Consider the following 21,663-nt stretch of genomic DNA (forward strand, 5'->3'; position numbering starts at 1 on the left):
TCAGTCAGCTGGACAATTCTTCTCCAAATTTCCTTGCATATATTGTTGATCATATTTAAGGCTGCATCTGTTAGTTGAAATATTTCAATTTACATCAATTCCTGGGGCCTTACTTTTTGTCAATGCCTTCAACGCAGATTCACATTCTTTCTTTATTACCATTGGCTCTTGTTCACATGATAACTCCTAAAAGTTTTCAGTGTCAGTCAGTTATTTTTGGTACAGTAACTTTATATTTTCTTCCCATCTGATTTTGAAATTCAGATAAGAATACACTTAAGATCATATCATGGTTTTTAAGGACTTGTTTAAATTTCTTTGGTCTCATTTTAAACTTGCACATTAGTAATTTATGGTATTAAAGCACTGGGCTGGTTGGAAATATCACAATGGATGGTGAGGAGATTGAAATTGTCAACAGCTTCAGTTTGCCTGACTCTACAATCAACACTCTTGGTACCAGCAGCCAGGAAATTAAAAGATGAAATACATTGGGAAAGTCTGCTCTCAGAGAACTCTCCAAAGTACTGAAGAGCAATGATGTCAATCTGGAGATTAAGGTGCACCTGATACATACAGGCCATGGTCTTTGCAATCACTTGTCATGTATCAGAAAGCTGGACAATGACTAGGGATTATAGAAGGAGAATTAATGCCTTTGAGCTGTGGTGTTGGAAAAGAGTATTTAATATACCATGGACATCTAGGAGAACAAACAAATTCATCCTGGAGAGAATGAAGCCAAACTGCTCCTTGTAGGCAAGAATTCTGAAGCTTCATCTGACATACTTTGGACATGTTTCAAGGTGGGATCAGTCCTTGGAGAGCGAATTAATGGTTGGAAAGGTTGAGGGTCTGTAAAGGAGGGTAAGAACCTCAATGGCATGGATTGATACAGTGATTGTAACGGTGGGCTCAAATGTGTCAGGGATGATGAGGCTGGCACAGGATAGGACATAGTTCATATTCGTTGTTTATAGGGTCACTATGAATTGTAGTCTATTTGAAAGCACTTAACAACATTACATACTATTCATTTTCTTTTAGCATCTTGAACAAATTGTTCTCCTTATCAGTATTTCAGAGAAGTAAGAGGGATTCTTTTTGCATTTTATCTTCAATTCCCATCATTAGCATTTTCCCTGTAGACTAGCTGATTCCATCCATCTTTACTTTTCAAAATCATGTGCACAACATGCTTAAATCATAAACAATAAAATCCATTAATATTTTTTCTACTTTCATATTTTTTAATAATTTTTTTGTTCCACTTTCCAATCAAAGTTTCTATTTTATCTCGTGTTGCTGTTATCACTAGCCTTAGGTTTGCTGCATTGAGAAACCATGATACAATTCACAGTAACATTTTTTAATATTATTTTTTAAAATTATATTTTATACTAGTTATTTACCAAATCTGAATACGTTGTTTTCCTCTCCAGATAGTTCCCATTTCCCTCAGCCCCGACCCATCAAACCGTATGACCCTGTGATTAATCCCTTCCCCGCCGCACATTCTCACCCCTCTGCTTCCACCCTCTCCACTCCACCTTGGATTCTCATACTCATTTTACAATTATGGTTTTGTACAGTATTTGTCCTTATGGAACTGTGTTAGTATAATGCTCTCCAGTCCCTCCAAGTTATGTTGTTGTTGTTTGTTGTTATATGCCGTCAAGTCCCTTGCGACTCTTAGTGACCCTGTGTACAACAGCCCTAAACCCTGCTCTATCCTGTGCCAGTCGCACTGCCTCTGACACACCCATCCCGATTACCCCAGTCACAGAATCAATCTACCTCATAGGGGGTCTTCCCCTCCTGCGCTGTCCCTCCACCCTCCCAAGCATGATGTCCCTCTACAAGGATCTGTCCCTTCTTGCAACATGTCCACAGTATGTCAGAGAAGCCCCAGAATCCTTGCCTCCAAGGAGTAGCTTGGTTTAACCCTTGCCAGGATGAATCTGTTTGTTTTCTTGGCAGTCCATGGTACATTTAATACTCTTCTCCAGCACCACAGCTCAAAAGCATCAATTCTCCTTCTGTCCTCCCTAGTCATTGTCCAACTCTCTGATGCATAACAAGTGACTGCAAAGACCATGGCCTGTATCAGACGCACCTTAGTCTCCAGAGAGACACCATTGCTCTTGTGTACTTTAGAGAGGTCCCTATCACCAGACTTTCCCATAGCAATACGTTTTTTTATTTCCTGGCTGCTGGTGCCAAGAGTGTTGATCGTGGAGCCGAGCAAACTGAAGCTGTGAACAATCTCAAGTCGTGTAATATTTTACAAAATCATTGTTCCTGTGTGCTGCATAGTATTCCATTGTGTGAAAGTACTATAATTCCTCAATCCATTTGATTGTGGCTGGACATCTGGATTGTTGTTCATAGAATTACTTGAGTCATAGAGAGGGTACTGTTGGCCTTGTGGCTAGAAAGTTATGCTACCGAACCAAAGGCAGTTTATTCTAATCTGCCGCCCTCGGGCCTGGTTTTAATTGGTTTTGGTTAAACATTCTTCTAAGTGATATAAGTCTTTCAGGTGATTGGTCTTTCAATTTGCTGTACAGAGGTAACTCGTGGTTGCTGTTATGCTAGACACTGTGACACTGATGTGTCAAATGTGATAATGGTTACCCATGGTGGGCAGTGTTTGGTGAAGTTCCCCAATTAAAATGGGCTTGGAAGCAGGAGTGGCATCCACTTTCAAAATAGCTAAGTAATACAAGTAATACAAGTGTTCAGGTCTTTCATTCGTAATGTCATATGAGTCATCTATGACTCAACAGCACTCAACAACAGCAACATATTAATTTCTAGCTTGTTCTTTATTTTGGTCAACCAAAAATCATAGTGATCTATGAAAAACAGATTTGAATCTTTCTTTATGCTGCAGCATATTATCTTCATGATCTCTGTCTTGGTCAAGTCCATTATGATAGTCATTCTGTCAATCCATTTTGCTGAGAATCTTACTCTCATTCTTTGGCCTTTACCAGCTTTCCCTCAAGATGTATCTTTACAATTATTAGTTCTTCCTAAGAATATGTGCAAAGTAAGTGAAATGCACTTTCAATACCTTTGACTCCATGAGACACACTGATTGAATTTCCTTCATGACAGATTTGTTTGTTATTTTGGAAGTATATTATACATTTAATACTCTTTGCCAGCCACAGTTCAAAGACATCAATTCTTCTCATGTCTTCTTTATTCATTGTCCAACTTTTAGAAAAATAGGAAGCAAGAGAATATTGTTTAGATCATTTTATATCAAGTTATTTGGCTTATAGTTTTAAAAATCTGACTTTAATTAATGTTTCATGGAGAAAAATCTAGCTGCTTTTATTTTTTTTAATCTTTTTTTTCTTTCTCTCTCTCTCTTTTCTAAACTTCCATGGTGATTAGAATCTGAAACTAAGTTTCATAATGACTAATAATCTTTTCCCTCATCCATGAAAAGATGCAATTTCATTAGATGTTTTAGAGACAACAACACAATTTAAATATCACCATTGACAGCAAATAAAAAATATAAAGCTATGATAATTTTAAATAGGCTTTACAATAAATTAAAACCCTGTCCAGCCCAAAGAGACAGTCTTACACTGCAAAGGATCATATAAAAATGAACATCATGAACACCATATTACTAAAATTAATACAAAACAAAGCAATCGCTACTTTTGAGAGGAACATTCTGGTGAGGGAAAAAGAAATTAACAATATTATTAACATGTAAAGACTGGGATAACTAAGCTGTAATAAAATCTGAGTTACATAACCAAGTATAGAATTTTTGTTTTTGCTAAAATATTGACAAATTTGCTCTAACTTTTTGTAATCTTTGATGTACAAAATGTTAATATTCCCACTGAGTATTGAGATAAAAGAATTAAGAAAATAAGGAAATGTTTGGCACTGAAATACAGAAAAAGGAAGTAAGCAACTGATGTAAAAAAATTTAATTAATGTATATCAATTTTTCCATCATACAGCACAAACCATGCAATAAAATTTAAAACATACTATTGTTAATTAGATGTAGTATTCACATTGCATAGCTAAATGAGGTCTAAACATTGTGGCAAGTTTTAGATTTTTTTTTAAAGGCAGAAATTATTTTATTGTAAATTCTACTAAGATTATTAATGTTTATCTACTTGATATTTGAAGGTTTTGAGAAGCAAATTAGATAAAAAAATGTGGCCCCTTGAGAAATAAATATGTTTATCTATTACTATATCAAACTTATAATATCTCTGGAAATTAATATACTTTGCCTAGTGACAGAACACTCAACAAAGATACTTACAGGTATTTAGCTTTGTTCACAGGGAGAAGCTCTACTAACCAAGCAATTTCTAGTATTATTAATTCTTTCCGAATGTTGAGTCTTCCTGATTGTTTGTTTGCTATATTAGGAGTGTATTTTTTATAAATTCTCTCAATGCTTCCATATGTTGCCACCTCCTATCAGCCAAGAGGGGCCTGGAGCAGCCAGCAGAGGAAACTGAATTATAGAAGCACTAAGGAAAAGTAAGCATAGTTGTTACTTTTTTAGTGAAATGAAATTTGTTCTTTTCAGCTGGCCTTAAGATATTACTGAGAACAACTCAATGAAACAATTGTGCTACAAATCCAAATGGACAGAGCTGTTACAAGTGATCTCTTGTAGAAATTAGAAAAACAAAGTACTCTGCTGACTGTATGACATTAAACTAATTATTTTTAATTTGTTTTGTTGTATATTAATTCCTAATTTTAATTAACCTGTAAAGTTTATACACACACACACACCCACACACACACAATTTGGACATGTTACAAGGAGGGACCAGTCCTTAGAGGGGGATGTCACACTTGGGAGGGTGGAGGGACAGCGAAAGAGAGGAAGATCCTCGATGAGATGGATTGATTCAATGACTTGGGTAATGAGGGGGCAAGTGTGTCAGAGACAATAAGGGTGGCACAGGATAGAGCAGGGTTTAGGGCTGTTTTTCATATGGTTGCTATGAGTGGCAGGCAAATCAACAAGCAGCACATAACAATATATATATATACTTTGCCTGATCATATACCATTTTTCACTGTTCTTAAGCTATTTGTTGCAATCACGGTGTCTAAGCAACATGATGACTCTTTCTCTCCTTCACTGACCCTTTAGTTTTCAAAACTTTTTTTTCCCTAAGACAGGCTCCTCCTTATAACATGTCTTTCATTATTGCCTTTAATTAGCACTCTGGCTCTACTTCCTCCATGGTAAATCTGCTTGTTGTTTTCAAATTCTATAGTTATAAAAGGGACAGAAAATGGAACATGGGGACACGAAGTCATTTCTCTCTGAAAGGGCCAGAAGGAGTGAGAACAGCACAGTCCCTCACCACCCTAGAATAGAAAGCAGATAAAGACCCCATAGCCCAGCTTTATGGTTCCTCTGGGGCCACACCGGCAGCAAGAGGTTTGTTTATTCATTGTTGACTCACAGATTTTCTCACAGTTGTGACACAAATCGTGGGGTTTACTAAGGAAATAGAATATCACCTAATGCAAATGTAGGTTTAAATCCAGCAGTTCCAAGCCACATTGATAGCAAAGGACAATGCCCTAATTAATATAAATCATACTTTCAGTCTAGTAATTAGATCTGAAGCATTCAGCAAGGTTTGTCTCAGAGTATTTTTAAGTTATCTTCTACTTCAATCACCTGGGATGGGGGTGGGAACCAAGAAAAACAAAAACAAAACAACCAACCAGCTTTAACTATGGCCTTTATCTCAGTATTCCTCTAGTTATATCTTGCCATAGTTTCTCCACAGAAATGCCATAGTCTCTTTGCCACTATCAACAGGGTCTTGCCACCAAGATGTAACTCTGAAAGGGATCTTGTTACAGTCTCCCTCAAGTCTTGTTGCCCAGTGTAGGAAGCACTTTCTCTCTTATCCTAATCCCACAGCTGTTGATGATTTGCAAGACAATGTGTCTACAGTTATGGTAACTGGAGACCAGAGGGGCCTAGAGTAATGGTCAAAAAAGCCAACTTTAGGCTTAGCATTACAATGACATACATAATGTTCTTCACCAACAACACAGTTAAAAGGTATTAATTCTTCTTGTGTTATGCAGATGATGCAACCTTGCATGCTGAAAGTGAGGAGGACTTGAAGCACTTGTTGCAGAAGATCAAGGAATGCAGCCCTTGGTATGGATTGCATCTCAATGTTAAGAAAACCAATATTCTTACCACTGGATAGATAGGCATCATCAGGATAGATGGGGAGGAGATATTGTCAACAGTTTCATTGAGCCTGGATCCACAATCAACACCCTTGGTGCCAGCAGTCAGGAAATAAGGAGACACATTGCACTGGGAAAATATACAATTAGACATCTCCAAATTATTGAGGAGTAATGATGTCAGAGTGAGTACTAAGGTGTGTCTGATTTAGACCTTGGTCTTTCCAATTGCTGGCTATGGATCTGAGAACTGGATAATCAATAAGTATGACAGAAAAAGAATTAATGCCTTTGAGCTCTGTTGAAGAAAAGAACCAAACATCCCATCAATGGCAAAGAGAAAAAAGCCCAATATGTCTTGAAGAGGGTACATCTGGATTGCTCTTTGGAGGTAAGAATGATGAGGCTTCACCTCACATTCTTTGGGCTTGTTGCTAGAAGGGCCTATTCCTTGGAGCAGGACGTGATGCTGGGAAAGGTGGAGGGTCAGTGAAGGAGAGGAAGACCCTCAACAAGATGGCTTGACATGGAGAATGCTACAATGGGCTGTTATGTGTCAGGAAGTGTGAGAATGGTGTGGGATAGAACAGGGTTAAGATCTTTTGTTCAGAGGTGTCACTATGAGTCGAACTCAACTTGATTACACCTAACAACAACAAAACCAACAATTCTTATTGAATCTACAGTCAATAGTCATAGTAGCAGCAATCAAGAAATCATAAGACAAGTTACACTAGAAAAAATTGTTGTAAAAAATAATTTCATTTGACAAAATCTAACACCTGTTCCTGAAAAAGAAACTCAGAAAAGTTGGAATAACAGGGAATTTCATCAATATAGTAAAAAGCACATAGGCAAAATCAAGATCCAACATCATTCTTAATGAAGAAATTCTAAAAGCATTTTCCTTGCAAACAGGAACCGTACAAGGATGCTCACTGTCACTACTTCTATTCAGTATTGTATTGGAAGGGCTTTCTAGGGCAGTATGACAAGAGAAGGAAATAAAAGGCATCCAGATTGGCAAAGAGTTCAGTAAACTATCCCTATATGCTGATTACATGATAATGTACACAGAAAACACCAAAGGCTCATAAAAAATCTGTAGGCCAATTTAGTAGATTTGCAGGATACAAGATCAATATTAAAAAATCAGTGAGATTCCTCTACAGTAACAAAGAGAACTCAGAGAAGGAAACCACGAAAGCAATACCATTTACAATAGCCAACCACAACTGGGATACGTGGGAGTGAACCTAACTAGAGATAAAAAAGATCTGTGGAAAGAAAACTACAGAACATTTTTGTAAGACACAATAAAAGAATTAAAGAAATAGAAAAATATGCCCTATTCATGGATAGGAAGACTCAATATTGTAAAAATTACAATCCTGTCTAAAGCAATCTACATGTTAAATGAAATACAGATACCAAGGAGATTAAAAGGGAAATTGTGAAGTTTATTTGGAGAGTCAAGATACCTCAAACAAGCAAAACGTTTCTGAAAAACAAAAATGAAGTGGAAGACATAGCACTCCCAAACCTCAAAATCTACTACACAAGGGTACTAAACCAACCAACATGGTACTGGAACAATGATAGGCACATAGAATAATGTAACAGAATTAAGAACCCTTAGAAAGGCTTAGCTATCGATGGTCAACTGATAATGTACAAGGAAATAAAAGCTATCAAATGAGAAAATGAGTATTCTGTGTTTGTTCTGGGCTTCCACAAGAAAAAGACGGGTAACCAATTACAAAATGGGCAAAATTAAAAGAATTTCCACAGAGGAAGATATTCAAATCGCAAACAGACACATGAAGAAGTGCTCCAAATCACTGGCAATAAGAGAGATGCAAATCAAAACCCCAATGAGGCAAAATCTCTCTCCAGTAACAGTGGCAAAGGTTAACAAGGCAGCAAATAACAAAGGATGTGACAAGAAAGGAACACTTATACGTTATTGGTGTTATTGTAAAATGGTACAACCATTCTGGAAGACAGTTTAGTGCTTCCTCAAAAAGCTGAATAAGAAATTCCACATGATTCAGCTATTTCGTTACTAGGAATATACCTTAAGAAAACGAGAACTGGGGTACAAATGGAGATTTGTACACCAAACTTCATAGCAGCATTTCACCATTCCAAGAACATGGAAACAGTCCAAATGTCCAACCACAAACGAATGATTGAGAAATTGTGGTACATTCCCACAATGAAATGCTATGCAACATGCAGGAGGAAAGATTTTGTAAATTATTACCTAACTTGAGAGGGACTGGAGAGCATTATGCTGAGTGGACTAAGTCCCAGAAAGATAAATATTATATAAAACCATTATTGTTGAATGAGTATAAGAATCCAAGAGGGGTGGGAGAGGTTGGAATGATCTGGTTGTACAATTTGATGGGTGGGGGCTTGAAGGAAAGTGAAAGAATTTGTTCTTGAAAACCATGTATTTGAATTTTAGTATAAAATAAAAAAAGGAATTTTAAAATGGGGAAATGACAGCCTCTTCAACAAAAGATGCTGGTAAAATTGGAAAGCTACCTGCAGAAAGCTGAAATAGAAACCATATTTCACACATGCACAAAAGTCACCTCAAGGGGGATCAGAGACCTGGGAGTAAAGCACCAAACCATAAAGTTTGTAAGACACAAACTGGGATCAAGCTTAGAAGGCCTAGTGAATATTATAAAGAGACTGCCAAATACAGCCAGAAATGTACAATCTGAAGAGGATAAATTTGGTGAATGGGACCTTCTAAGGACTAAATCACTGTGCACATCAATAACTTTTTCTAACAGGGTAAAAAGAAAACCTACTTACTGGTAACAAACATTTGACAATACCTTCTCAGACAAGAGTCTCATAATGAATGTTCACAGAATACTCCTGCCCTCCACAATAAAAATACTGATAGCCCAATTATAAAATGGGCAAAATACATGAAAAGAATTTTCACAGAGGATTCAAAAGGCCAACAGACACAGGAAGAAATGCTCTACATCACTGGCATTAAGAGATTTGTACACCAAAGTTCATAGCAGCATTTGTCACCATCCCAGAATATGAAAATGGTAAATTATGGTACATTCACACAATGGAATACTATCCAGTACACAGGAACAATGATTTTGTAAACTACTATCTAAATTGAGAAGTACTGGAGGACATTACACTGAGGGAATTTAACTCAGTCTCATAGAGACAAATACTGTATAAGACCATTATTGTAGAATGAGAATGAGGATCCAAGGTTGGGGAGGGTGGATTCAGAGGGGTGAGGATGGGTGCGGAGGGGGAGTTGGTCATAAAATTTGATGGGAAGGGGTCAAAGAAAGATATAGTTTGAAAAAGAATGTATTTGAACTATGTAAACAAACCAGCATAAAATTTTATAAAAGAGGGGATAAAAGAATATCTATGAATAGATAGAATACATGGTTAATACTTTTTTTTTCATTTTAAAGTGTATGTTGTGTTTGTTAAGTGCTATTGAGTCGCTGATGACTCAGAGTAACTTTATGAATGAAAGACCTGAACGATTATATAACTTTGATCATTTCCCTAAATTCATATAGTTTCTGGAGGCAAGCTATTTTGGAAGTGATCCCACTCCTGCTTCCAAGCCTGTTTTAATCGGGGATCTCCATCACACAATGTCCAACATGGGTAACCATTATTACATTTGAAACAACAGTGAACAGTGTTTAGCAACACAGTTAGTAACTAAAAAATGATAAAAATGCATATTTAATAATGTTAATTGATTATTCATTTTAATTATATTAATTTACATCTATTCACTTTAAAAAAAGTATCGCAAAGCTGTCTCTATAGAAGTTAATCATTTTGTATTATTTTTATTTTGTTTCTTCAATCGTTCATTAATATATGATTTTTCTTTCTCAATGCATATGGTATATCTTATAAAATTCAAAAGTTGTATATAAGAAGGGGGTTTTTCAGAAAAGAGCTCAAATATTTTCCCATAAGTAGACAATGATGATTTGGGTCGAGTGTTAAATGATCCAAGAAGTTTTAAAAGGATATTGAAGGAGTATACAGTCACTTTGTCAGAAGGAATTGGCTGACACAGAAGAATTTCATCAATTAACATATGAGCAAGAGCCTGTGGTGATAAAAGAGGAAGTTCAAGTTGCTTTGAAGGAATTGGTAAAAAACAAGGCTCCAGGAGTTGATGGCATACCAATTGACATATTTCAACAAACAGACACTGCCCTGGGTGTGCTCACTAAGTTGTGCTAAGAAAATCTGGAAGACAGCCAGCTGGCTAACTGACTGGAAGAGATAGATATTTGCTCCCATTCCAAAGAAAGGTGACCTGACAGAGTTTGGAAATTATCCAACACTATCCTTAATATCACATGCAAGCAAGACTCTGCTGAAAATTATCCAAAAACAACTGAAGCAATACATCAACAGAGAATTACCAGATGTGCAGACTGGGTTTAGAAGAGGATGTGATCCTAGGTATATTATAGCTAATGTTAGATGAATCTTGGCAGAAGATGGAGAGTACCAGAGGAATGTCTTATCTGTGCTTTATTGACTATACAAAGCTTTTGACTGTGTATCACAACAAACTGTGTCTGACCCTGAGAAAAATTGGAATCCTAGAACATTTGATTGTGCTTATGGGAAACCTATACTTGAACCAAGAGGCAGTCATTGGAACAGAGCAAGGAGACACTGTACGGTTCAAAATTAGGAAGGGAGTCCACCAGGGATGTATTCTGTCTCCATACCTTTTTAATCTGTATGCAGAACAGATTATCCAAGACACTGGCCTGTATGAGGATGAATGTGGCATCAGGATTGATGGAAGATCCAACAACCTGTCTTATGCAGATGACACAACCCTGCTTGTTGAAACTGAGAAGGACCTGAAGTGCTTGGTGCAGAAGGTCAAAGACAGCAGCTTTGAATACGGATTGAAGCTCAACACCAAGGTAACAAAGATTCTCACCATTGGGCCAATTAGCAACATTAGCATGGTTGGTCAAGAAATTGAAATAGTTTTAACAGCTTGTTTGTGTGGCTCCACAGTCAACACTCTTGGTAACAGCAGCCAGGAAATCAAGAGAAGAATTGCATTCAGAAAGTCAGCTGTCAGGGACCTTTCCAGAGTACTGAAGAGCAATGACCTGAGGCTGGAGACTAAGGTGTACCTGGTCTGGGCTATAGTCTGTGCAATTGTGTGCTATGCATTGGAGAGCTGGACAGTGACTAGGGATGATAGAAAGTGAACCAATGCCTTTGAGCTGTGGTGCTGGAAAAGAGTGCTGAATATACCATGGACTGCTAGGAGAACAGACAGGTTTGTCCTGGGGAGTGTGAAGCCAGAATGGTCCTTGGAGTCAAGGATTCTGAAGCTTCATCTGACATATTTTGAGCATGTTGCAAGGAGGGACCGGTCCTTGGAGAAGGACATCATGTTTCAGAGAGTGGAGGGGCAGCACAGGAGGGGAAGACCCACGATGTGATGGATCAATTCAGTGATTGAAGTAGTGGCAGTAGGTATATCGGACACAACGTGGTTGGCAAAGGACAGAGCAGGGTTTAGGGCTCTAGTACATAAGGTCACTATGAGTCTCAAGCTACTTGGTGGCACATCACAACAAAAACAATCAGAGAATGATAGAAAAGTGACAAGAGTGCACTCTTTCAAAAGTAGAAATGCTGAGAGATTTGGTAAAAAAGGCCGTGTAATGGACTAAGATTCACAGATTGCAATTTATGAATTATGACAATAAAAACAGACTGAGCTTTGGTTGCCTAACTGCTGCACTGCAGATCTGAAGGCACATGGTTTGAATCCACCAGCTGCTCCTCAAGAGAGTGAGAAGAGAACTCTAAAAGTTAACTGTTTCTGAAAATCCACTAAAGGATCAGCTGTGGGTCGGTTGTGACTTGACGGTAAACACCAACATTATGCATAGATAAAAATGGATCCTTCTGTTTAAGTAGACATTAATTTGGTCTTTAATCCTATACACATTTATTGTAAGCACATATTTGTTTTCCTTTTATAAAGTTTATTAGCTTTCTTTTTTAATATTTAATTAAAGCCTTTCTTTACATATTGTTTTCCACTTATTTATTATGATATCTACCTATACAATAACTACATGTAGGGAAAATTGCATGATTTCCATATTATACGAAAATTTCCTTTTCTTTATGAAATACTGTTTTTAACAGCATCCAAGTGAAAATAGATATAGCTTCAATTTCTATTTCATTTAAATTCCTTTAATAAAACAAAATAGAAAATTATCTAACCATTTTCACACCTCTTTCATAGGCCTAAGTGTTAAGAGAAAAAAATTACCATCATGTGAGTTATTTCTTTCCTTTATCAAATCAAGGGATAAATAGAAGAATCTTATTCACTATAAACATAAATTCATATATCACTTAGATATTCATTCCTCTATCTAGAGATGCTAAAAATTTCCTCTAGAGCAGACTTTCTTCTCATTTATCACAGTCATTGTCTCTGGACCTTGGCAAAATTAAAGCCATGAAGTTTAACCTGTACACACACTTTTAAACAATGTAACCAGGTTTTGCTGAGCTTTGGAAAGTGTGCTGAAGGTTTATTTTGCAGTTCAGGGCAAAGGTTGACTTGATTTTTATTATAAAGCATTTTACAGCTTCCATCTATCTTTCCATGAAGCAAGACCCCGATATTCCCGTTAGAAAGTCATAGCCTTTACAGGTTACAGGATTGCAAGTCAAAAAAGCAAGCCTCAGGCAAAAGAAAAGTCAATGCCAAGTGACCTCATTAGCATGCATAGCCTATCAGATAATGCTGTTCTGGTTTGATGGTTTAGTGAGAAAATGATTTTTTTTCTTTAAATTCAGACAGTATTTTCTTGCAACTATCATTCTTAATTTCACTATGGTTACACTATGTCTTGTCAGTAAGATCTTGTGCAAATAGAGTCGCTGTATTAAAAGATCTATGACTTATTTCACATATGCAAGTCTGCTTTATATTCATAGTAAAAAAAATGAATTGGCATTCGGAAAAACTTGGTCCTTTAATTTTACAATGAACCTATGACCATTACTCATCTGTAGACATAGGGGGGGGAAAGATTAGTATTAGAAAAAAATACATGTAATAATAAGTGTAATTTGATCAATTTTTTTAAAAGACATATACCTTTAAGGTAAAAAAAAGTAATGAAAATGAAATCTGGGTTTTTCAGTATGAAAAATCAGACTTTATCTTAATATTTTTTCTTTTATTTGTGTGAAAGTTTATAGAGAAAATTGGTTTCCTTTCAATCATGCATAAATATTTTCCTTTCAGGCATCAATTACAAACCCTACTTAAACTGTATTTAGAACATTCAGCTGGGCAACATGCAATTCTCCTGGGATTAGGATCATGACAGTCTAGGTTCATGAGATCCATTCATTAGTGCTTTGCACCATTTGTTTTAATGCCTTTAATTTTCTTTATTCTCCTTTGTTTTGGACAGAGAGAGAATAATTGAAGTTATTGTTGTTATGTGCTATCAAGTTTAGTACATCTCATAACCCAATGAACAAAAGATCTGAACCTTGTTCTATCCTGCACCATCCTCACACTTTCAGACACACAAGAGCCCATTGCAGCCATCATGGTGTCAATTCACCTAGTTGAAGGTCTTTCCCTCCTTCACTGACCCTCTACCCTTCCCAGCATCATTGCTTTCTTTAAGGAATAGTTGTAATAGTGTAGAGGTAAAACCCAGATTGGAAGACAGTTAAAATGAGGAAAAACAACAATAAACATCATCTAATAATTGGAACATAAAATGTACATAGTTTGAATGTTGGAATACCGGAAATTGTTAAAAATTATGTGGACTGCACGAATATTGACATATTAGGCACTAGTGAGATGAGATGGACCAGCTTTGGCCACTTTGAATCAGATGATCTTATGGCATACTATGCAGGGAATGAAAAACAGAAGATGAATGGTGTTGCATTCATAGTAAAAAAAGTCCATTTCAAGCTCTATCCTGAAATACAGTGTGGTGAGTTATAGTATAATATTCATACACATAAAAAGAAGACCTGTTAACATGATTATTATTTAAATATATGTTCCTACATCTAGACCCAAAGAGAACGAAATTTAGAATTTTTACCAAATCTTGCAGTCTGAAATTGACTGAACATGCAATCAAGATGCATTAGTGATAATTGGTGACCGGAATGCAAAAGTGAGAAACAATGAAGAAGGAATAGCAGTTGGAAAATATAGGCTTGGTGATAGAAATGAGGCTGGAAATAGAATAATTGAATTTTGATTTTTTTTTAAAAAAGAGAGTAATAGTTGTCATAAATAGCCATTCCAAATTTTTAAAGTTCAACTCAGTACAACTAAGTAGGATATAGATCACTGAAGTTTTTAATTATGTTATGCAACTTGATTTTGATGTCTTTTATATTTAAGAATTCTTGATTAGAATTATCAGTGACACACCTGTCTTTCTCTAGCTTGAATAGCACATCAAAGTTCATACTAATTGAGGCAAACTTCCTATTACATAGTTACCATGTAGAAATGTTGTGTGAAAGAGTTGCACAGCCAACCCAAAGGCAGGCAGTTCTGAACCACTAGTTGATTTTGGGGGGAGAAATGTGAGCAATCTTCTCCTACCCAATTTAAAGCCTCTGAAAAACTGCTTGAGGGTCAGTTATAACTCCGTCCTGACTCAATGACACATAATAAAAACAACTGTGCAGGGAAGAGGGAGGTCTGGTGGTAATGTGGTCAAGATCTGCACTGCTAGCTCAGAGACATGTGGCTCAAATCCACAACTCTAGGGGCAAAAGATGATCAATATCCTGCATTATTTACAGCCACTTTAAACCTGCAGGATGGTCAGCTATGAGTCTGGTTTTAGTCTAAGACACATAATAACAAAGAACATGCAGGGATGGCACAATTAAGTGTTCTGCAAGTCCATTATGTCTCAATGTTACTCATAATTTCTTATGATTAACACAATCAAATGTCTTTATGTAAATAATAATCTTTGCTTAATCTCACTTACTTTGGACATAGGAGGAATCACTTCTAGGAGAAAGACACTAGATTGGGAAAATAGAAAGTTGATGAAAGAGGGAAAGGTGTTCAGTGAGATGGATTGATAGTGACTACTATAATGGGCTAAAGTGTAACAGAAATTGAGAAGATGGTGCAGGATAGAACAAGGCTCAGATCTGTTGCTCATAAGATCAATATGAGTCATAGTTTACTAGGTAATGCTCTGTGAGGAGGAATGTGACATCAGGATTGGAGGAAAACTCATCAACAACCGGCATTATGCAGATGACACAACCCTGCTTGCTTAAACTGAGGAGGACCTGAAGCACTAACTGAAAAAAGGTGAAGGTCTGCAATATGAATTGAAGCTCAACATCAAGAAAACAAGATTCTCTCCACTGAGCCAATTGTCAGAATCATGATGACAGTGAAGAGACTGAGATTATTAACAGCTTCAGTTTGCTAGGCTCCACAAGCAACATTCTTAGTACCAGCAATCAGAAAATCAAAAGACTAATTGCTTTGGAAAAATCTGATGTCAGGGATCTTTCCAGAGTACTGAGGAGCAACTATATCATTCTGAAGACTAAAATATGCCTGATTCAGGCCATGGTCTTTGCAATTACTTGCTATGTGTCAGAATGCTGGACAATGACTAGGAATGAGAGAAAGAGAATGATGATTTTGATCTGTGGTGCTGGAAGAGTATTGAACATATCACGGACCGATAGGAGAACAAACAGATTCTTCCTGAAGAGGGTGAAACCAGGTTTCTCCTTGGAGGCAAGGACTCTGAAGCTTAGTCTGACATACTTTGATCATGTGGCAAGGTGGAACCTGTCCATGGAGAGGGGCATTATGTTTGGGAGGGTGGAGGGACAGCACAAGATAGGAAAACCCTCAATAAGATGGATTGACTCAGTGACTGGGCTAGTGGAGGTCGATGTGTCAGAGACAACAATGCTGGTTCAGGATAGAACAGAGTCCAGAACTGTTGTACATAGCTTCACAAGTGACTCGATGTCACATAACAACACCTGAAAACAACAGCAATATGAAAATCTATAAAATTCCAAATATCTTTGGTATGAAAATCAGTTACCTTTACATGAAATTTTATCAGTGATCAACCTGAATAATTGCATGTATATCAACATATAGCTAAAAAATTCATTGTCATCAACACAGAACTGACACATAGCTGACCTTCCAGTAGATTAAAATTTTGAAGTTGTAAATGTCATGGGCAGACCAACCTACTTTCTCCCTCTGAGTCACTGTTACATTTGAACCAGTAAAAAAAAAAAAGGTTTTTTTTAGATTAAGAGCATAACTTCCTACAGAGTATCCCACCATAGCTACAAATTGAAATGTGATTAGATGTGTCTGTGTGTCTGTTTAAGAAAATTAACTTATAAGGCAGAACATAGTATACACTTTGTCAGCTGTTTTTGTGTGCCCCTGCCCTCGAGCAGACTACCACTTACAGCAACCTTATGAACAATAGCTCTGAAACGTGTCATTTCTTGATCCAATTTTACCATCTGCCCCTATTGCCACAGTCACCATGCCAATGCATCTCAAACAAGGTCCTCCTTTCCTGTGCTGACACTCTATCCTTCCAAACATCATGTCCCCTCTCCACGGACAGGTTCCACCTTGCCACATGCTCAAAGTATGTCAGACCTTCAGAGTCCTTGCCTCCAAGGAGCAACCTTCCTGGCCACATGCCCCATGTATGTGTGAGACAGAGCTTCAAAATTGTGCTTCCAAAGAGCAGCCTGGCCTCATTCTCTCTAGGACAGGCTTGTTTTTTTTTTTCTCTACAGTGCATGGTATATTTAATACTCTTCTGCAGCACAACTCAAAGGCATTGATTCTTCTCCTGTCATCATACTCCCGTTATTTTAATGGTCACTTTATGTAAACAAAAATTAAAATTTTAACCTATCATATCTTCGTGTGTGTGTGTGTGTGTGTGTGTGTGTGTATATATATATATATATATATATATATATATATATATAAAATCTCCTGCCTCTGAGTGAACTCTTAATGCCCATCAATTACAGATACTGCAAATTTTTAAAAATGAAAACTACCCATCTTTCTCCCTGAGAATTACTGTAGAACTCAAACTGCCAGTCACTGGAATCACCCTACATTACCAAGACTCCTTACAAACATTGTATATTTGATTTGGGAAAAATAATTGCTAACTATCATGTATTTAAAAAATAGAGAATGACTACCTTAAGAACTCAAAGTATGTATCCTACTGAATTTGAAATTCTAGAAAGATGCTAGGGAGAAAATACTAGTCATTTTATACCTCATCCTACAGTCCTTTAAGAAAAGAGTCATACTTTTATTCTACTTGCTAAATGGCATTTGGTTTTGATTTCTTATTCTTATTAAAGTAATATGTGCACATAATTTAAAATCCTAAGGGCTGAATATAAAAGTCAGAGATTTTCTTCTTCTCTGCTCATTCTTTTTATTCTCACTTGAGAAATAAGTATTGACTCTAAGTATTTTTATTTTTCTCTTGGCTATTTCAAATCTCTAAATAATATGCTGATGCCACCTTGTCTTGAATAATAAGTTTGAGATATTACTAATGACTTCTTCCTGTAAAATATGGAAATTGCAGTCTTTTAAATCATTCTCCAAGTCTCTTCCAGTTTGCCACCTGAAGTATTTTTTTTACTATTTTTACTTCCTACATTGATTTTAATTATAACTTTAAATAGACTATTTAAAATCTTAAAAGAAATTTTGTTACATAAAGATTTTTATAAAACTGTTTTGTGCTATTATTTTACAAAATTAAAGATAGTATTTATATTTTGCTTTATTCAATTTTTCTAATTCTTTTATTTTTCTTACATTTATTCCTAGTTAATTTTATCTCTATGTCTGTAAATGGGTCTTAAGTGCTGAAAATGACAAACTTAGTATACAAAATATTGTTCAATGTAGAACTATGTATCTTGCTATCATACTTTTCTTTCTTAAACATTTTTGTATGCTTTAATTCTAATCTTATCATATAAGCAAGCAGGTTATATAAAATTATTTTGTATTTGTTTTTAATGCATTTTTCCTAAAAACTCTCATTTGAAATTATTGCTGTCAAAATATTACAAGACTGTCATTCGATCTGACTCTGCATCCCCTGTTTTGCATCTCTAGTTCGGAGAACTCTGGTGGCCTAATGGCAAGAAGCTGCACTGTAATCCCAAAGACATGCAGTTTGAAGACACCAGCTGCTCCTCTGGAGAAGGACGGGCAGTCTCCTCTCATGCATTTAATTGCCTTGGAAACCCTGCCAGAGGGTCATCTGTGGGTTTGTTTGTCCATGGTACACAACAGCAACACTTGTTTTAGGAGAGCTCTGCTGGCCTAGTGTAAGAAGTGGCACTGCAGTCTGAACAGCACAAAGTTCTACAAGAGAAAGATGGTCAGTCTCTTCCTGTGAGATTTATTGTTTCTGGTTGCCACTGTTGTAGAAAGGGACTGACATCAGGGTTGGGGTAAGACTGAGAAAAACTGCATAAATTATGTATACTGCATTGAAACAAATGAGAAAGAGAATAATTTAAAAGCGATATATGATAGGGCATTATGATTATCACAAGAGTCCAGAATTAAGGTTGCATAGTTGAGTGTACTCAGGGCGGTGTGTGTGTGTGTGTGTGGGGGGGGGATTGTAATACCAATGAAAGAATTTTTCTTTTACTTTTCAAAGAGAGGAGTGAACTGAAGGGGGGTTGGCTGGACAGGAAGAAAAGTGCAACAATGAATGAATGGAAATCCAAAATCTCTGTAAATGTTGATCAAAATAAAAAAAAAAAACGCAAAAAACCTTGGTGAAGGGTCAGTTATGGGTGAGTTCCAACTAGATGACACACGACAAGAATAAAAGAAGTGTTGTTTAAGGAGCTCTGGTGGCTTAGTGGTAATGAATTTTGCTGCTAGAGCACAGATACGTGGTTCAAATCCACTTTCTCTGGGTGAGGGAAAGATGGACAATTCCTCCTGTGCATATTATTGCCTCTGAAAACCCACTGGACAGTGTTACTTTAGATGTCTCCAGCTCAGCTCCAAATCTAGTTGTTGTTGTTTGTTGTTATGTGCCATCGAGTCATTTGATACTCATAGCGACCCTATGCGCCAGAGCTCTAAATGCTGTTCTATCCTGTGCCAACCTCGCCGTCTCAAACACACTCTTTCCCACCACTCCAGTCACAGAATCGATCCATCTCATCGAGGGTCTTCCTGTCCTTTGCCGCCCCTCCACTCTGCCAAACATGATGAACCTCTCCAAGGACCAGTCGCTCCTTGCAGCATGCCCAAAATATGTCAGACAAAGCTTCAGAATCCTTGACTCCAGGGAACATTCCGGCTTCACCTTCTCCATGAAAAACCTGTTTTATTCTCTTAACAGTCCATGGCATATTCAACACTCTTCTCCAGCACCACCGCTTTACATAAAACAGAATGAGTCTATTTTGTCCTCTACTATTCTCACAATCTCTGTTCAAATCTTACTTTAGGCTTCCAAGACTGCAAATAGTAATGAAAGGATACTATCATTCTCCCGTGAAACCTCTGATGAATTTTAACCACTGGAGATCTGTGGACTTTGAAATAGCAGTGCAATTAGCTATGGACTATGCCACCAGAACGTACATGGTTTGGGTTAGGTCCACTTTGGTCTATACTTTTTTTTTTCCTTGTAGCATTTAAAGAGGTCATTGGCTGCATGATTACTCAATAAAAATATTATTTTCTTTCTTGACTGCTGTTTCCAAGGGCATTGATTTTGAACTCAAGTAATGTAAAATCCTTGGCAAATTCAATTTTCTCCAGTTGTCAGGATACTGTCCATTGGTCCAATGGTGAGAATTCTTGTTTCATGTGACAAAGTATAATCTTTATGACAGGCTGTAACTTCAGAGCTCCATGATTCAGTGCATCTAGCACTCTTTATTTTATTTTTTTAAAGAAGAGGACGGAGATTAGGAACACAGTATTTGGCTCGGAAAGGGAAGGTAATTTTGAAAAATTTAGGCAATAAGACACAATGAGTAATGCAACTAACAAGCTGATACAGGACATGGATGAGGGAAAGAAGGGGAAGGCAAGAGGATAAGTCTGTATAAGTGAACGAAGAGCCAATTCTTTGTGAGCTCTCATTCAAATAATAATAATAATAATAACTTACAAGCAACCTTCTAACGGGCAACCCTTGGCCTTATTGTTACTTGCAATCAAGTTTTTTCCATTTGCATATCACAGGTTGTTAAAGCATCTTCCTTCAATCCTGATTTCACACTCTTTTTACACATGCTGCCTTGTTTTAGTAGAATACAATCTAAAGTCTGAAGAAAGGATTTGTGGGGGATGTGTTTTCCAAATTTTGGTTATTTGACAGCATTTTTATGACATAATTAATTTTTGTTCTGGTGGTAAGAAACTTTTCTATACTGAAATCAATATTATAAAAAAAATCTATGGATAAAATATTTTCTATTCTTTTCCTCAATCAGAAACTATAACAACAGCATGAAACCAAAGGTGAGAGTCTTTAATATGGACTACATCTCAATATGCCCCTATGAAGAATAGCATCTTCCATAAACATGCGTGTACCTTCTTCAAGACATACTTGTTTGTTCTTTTGATTGGTCCATGGGATATTCAGTACTATCCTTTAACGTCAGTTTTAAGGAATTAATTTTTCATTTGTCATCCTTATTCATTGTCCTGCTCTCAACAACAAAGAAAGGGTTTGAAAAGACCATATCCTGAATCAGGTGCACCTTATCACTCAAACTAATATCACTAAACCTCAATAATTTGGAGAGGTGCCTGACTACAGACCTTCCCAGTACAATACATATCCTGGTCTCCTAACTACTGGTTCCAAGGGTGTTGAGCATTGATCCAAGAAAGATAAAATTATTGACAGCTTGAAAAAGAATATAGACTATACCACAGGCTTGCAAAAGAAGAAAAAAACCTGTCTCAGACCAAGTGCAGTCAAGGAACTTATTCTTTCTGTTGCTTCTGTTGTTGTTGTTAAGTGCCGTCGACTCATAGTGACCCTATGAAGGAGAGGCCTCGACGCTTGGGTGCCTTTCATCCTCTCTCCACGTTCATAGGGTTTCCGGAGACTAGCTATTATGGAAGTGGATGCCACTCCTCCTTCCAAGCTTGTTTTAATCGGGAGCTCCACCCCACTCTCAGTCCGCATTGGGTAGCCAACCATTAATGCATTTGACACATCTGTGTCACAGTGTTCAGCCTCACAGCAACCACAAGTGACCGCAGGA

Source organism: Elephantulus edwardii, unplaced genomic scaffold, assembly GCF_000299155.1.
Source record: "Elephantulus edwardii isolate Elephantulus edwardi_28Jun2011 unplaced genomic scaffold, EleEdw1.0 scaffold00300, whole genome shotgun sequence".
Taxonomy (NCBI): domain Eukaryota; kingdom Metazoa; phylum Chordata; class Mammalia; order Macroscelidea; family Macroscelididae; genus Elephantulus; species Elephantulus edwardii.